Source organism: Trichosurus vulpecula, chromosome 3 (assembly GCF_011100635.1).
Source record: "Trichosurus vulpecula isolate mTriVul1 chromosome 3, mTriVul1.pri, whole genome shotgun sequence".
NCBI lineage: Eukaryota > Metazoa > Chordata > Mammalia > Diprotodontia > Phalangeridae > Trichosurus > Trichosurus vulpecula.
In genome coordinates, this window is record NC_050575.1 from 81,609,469 (window position 1) to 81,612,938 (window position 3,470).

Genomic DNA, 3,470 nt, shown 5'->3' on the forward strand with positions numbered 1-3,470 from the left:
CTTCCTCTTTTACATTAAGATACCAAGTTACCACATAAGTCCAAATATAGGTTACTCCCAAATATGTCTTATACTCCCCAAATGAGGGGGTTTCACTGAGAGGAAAATGATTTATAACTACATATGAATGCATGACATTTTTCTTGGGTTGAGAAAAAATGATGATATTACAATTTTAAGTGTGGTAAGAACAAGTGCCAGATGTATACTGCTAATGTCATGTTCATTTTGCTGCTACTTCTTCCAGTGGGCATGCTGAGGATACAGATGGCAGATAACACCGGGGTAGAACAGCCTGCCAGCTGCCCATGCGTGGTTGCGGTCATAGTTTCTTCCTCCTCCTTTCCTGCTGCCTAGATATAGCTAAGTGGCACAATGGATAGAATGCTGGGCCTGGACCTAGTAAGCCCTGAGTTCAAATGTGGCCTCAGACACTTATTAGCTGTGTTACCCTGGGCAAGTCACTTAACCTCTATCTGCCTAATAGCAGCTACATCCCAGGATCAAATGAAATAATATTTGTAAAGCACTAATTAGTGCTCAGCACATCCTGGACCCTTTATGCTTGTTTCCTTTCTTCCCTCCTCCTTTCCCTGCCTTAGACCCAGGGCTCTGTGTCGGATAGAAGTTTGGGCTGCATGTAGACTGGACTGGTCATTAAAAGGGGAAGGTGGAAGGCTTCTTTGTTGCCTAAAGTGTGAGGGGCCCAAACTAATGACGATTGACAGAAGTTCATCAGAGTTTTTATTGCCTTCCAGGATATGGCTGGCTGTATGGTGTCTGTGACAGTGGAGAAAAGTAACATTTTTTGCCCTTTACCACTTTAGAAGGTGTATTCATTTAACTCTTTATTAACAATATTGTTTTCATTGCATTTTATGCATTTTGTTTATGCATTTTATGATCTACGAAATGCCTTATTTTAATTCCCAAGCCTGAATTACCGGACTGACCTAGGTTAGAACTGGCCTAGAATATGTGTGTATGTGTGTGTATACACGCATATACATACTTAAATACACATACACACATATTTCTTTAAATAAAGATGCATTTATTTTTCTCCCCCCTGCTTCCTTCCTCTTCACTATTTTTTCTCTACAGAATGATAGGCTGCACTCACATTTTGTAGGGCTATATTTTGGGAGAAAACATAGCATTTATTTGAGCAAATATGGTAGCTATTCCATGGAACTTGATTGTAAATCCAGTCCCACCTTTTAGTTGATAATCTAATTTTCACCAACAGAATGATGAAACAAACATTCTTCCATCTATCCTAGAGTTCCTTAACTTTCAAGGTGCAGCTTCAATCCTGCCACCTTCCTTGACTACCTTTTATTCATCTCCCTCCATAGCACCTCAAGTATATGCTAAAAAGATTAAATGTTTAGCTAAATGCTGTCTTTTACTGCTTATCTACTGTTATTTCATGTGACTCCACAGCTAGACTATATACTCTAAGAGGGCAAGGACTAGGTCTCCTGCTCCTTGGTTTCCATAATCTCTTGCATCATACTGGCCACATAAGTAGGTCCTTTAGCAGGCAATGACTGAGTATCTCGTGTTTCTTCACCTCTGGTTTCAATTCATTTTTATTTTAGATCTCCCCAAATAACATTCTCCAAGAAAGGAGGGAGTAGTTGAGGTGAAACGACTGGCCCTTCCTGCAGTCCCAGCTTGCTGCCATACTGTGGTTGTTGATACTAACTCCTTGTTTCCAACCAGATTTTGAGGAATGAATTTGGGCTTTTCCTGAGTGGTGATGTAAGTAGAACGGAAAGAGCTCTGGACTTGGTATTAAGAACAGCCTGGGTTTGAGTCCTGACTCTGACACTTAACGGCTCTGGGGCCTTGAGCAAGTTACATGGCCTATGAAAGCTGTCATCGTGGATCAGGGATGATCAGGACTTTATCCCTAAAAGTTGACACCTATTGGTAGGGGTGATGGTGGAGAAGAACATTTTCTACCCTTAGCAACCCTGTGCCAAATCTTGGATTTGTAGTTTTGAAGCTACATGTTTTGACTTGCAGCCCAGGATTAGGGAGTTTAGGACATGTAAAACCCCAACAAAATACCAAATATGAATTTCTTGGTCAAATCGCAAGCCTGGACCTCTTGTTTCTTAAGGTATTTATTTAACAGCTAAAAACAACCCTCGAAGAGATATGAGAATATTCCATAGTTCTTTGACCATCACAGATCTGCAAGTTTCTGGGAAATAACCTTATATCTCTCTTCCCAGCCATTCAAACACTGTAATCCCCTCACCCACCAAAAAACCCACTTATTGAATTTAATCATCTTATAGAGGAGAATCCGTTTTTGTCCTTTAAAATAGATAGTTCTTTATAAACAAGCATGATTGGTATACAGGGCATGTACTGTGCAAATATTTTCAGCAGGGCACACCCACAAACCTAACAATTTAGTGTGTCTGAAGTGACCTATTCTTCTAGCAATGATGAAGGCTGAATGGAGCTCCACAAAACAGTCCTGCACCCATACCAAGTTAGTACTCTCAGTGAGGGGGTGACAAATTGCAAGGGCACCGATTTGCTGCAGACATACAATACTTGAAAGAATGGTGGAATTAATCCAATCAAATGGACTTTTTAGATTTCATTCTTCAAGACCTTTTTGAAGCTTTTGACAGCATTGGCCATCCCTTCTTTCTGAAATTTTTGTCCTCCCTGTGACAGGAGCCCTTGGCCAATGACGTCGATTTTCATCAACATATCAGGAATCACGCAGGTGAATCCTGAAGCACTCTCTTGGCTGACTGCTTTTGATTATCGCCTCAGCTAGGAGGGAATGGCTTTTTCAATTCATCTGATGTGTCTTCCCATCTCCTGAGGTTCTCTTCCCTTGGTCAGCCTTCTGCCATCTTCTGTGCTCTCTCCCTCTCACTCTGTAGCACAGTAGTTCCTTGACCTTCGCAGGAGCGAGGTGTGGTGGGAGGGGTGGGGGGCAGGTTTAGGAGCGCAGGACCTCTGTGAATGTGAAAAACTCTATGGCACCACCCCAAGCCTTTCACTCTCTCTCTCTCTCTCTCTCTCTCTCTCTCTCTCTCTTTCCTTCCTTCCTTCCTTCCTCCCTCCCTCCCTTCTTCCCTCTCTCTCTCTCTCTTTTCTTTCTTCCTTCTTTCCTTCCTTCCTTCCTTTCTTTCTTTCTTTCTTTCTTTCTTTCTTTCTTTCCTTCCTTCCTTCTCTCTCTCTCTCTCTCTCTCTCTCCCTCTCTCTCTCTCTCTCTCTCTCCTCTCTCTCTTTCCTTCCTCCTTTCCCCTCTCCCGCCCTCCCTCTATTCTTTCCCTCCAATTCTCCCTCTCTTTTCTTTCTTCTTTCTTCTCCCTTCCTTCCTCCCATTTCTTTCTTTCTCTTTTTCTTTCCTTTTCCTTTCTTCCTTTGTCTCTTTCTTTTCTTTTTTGTTTTTTTCCTTCTTCTTTCTTTTCTTTCTTCCTTCTTCTTTT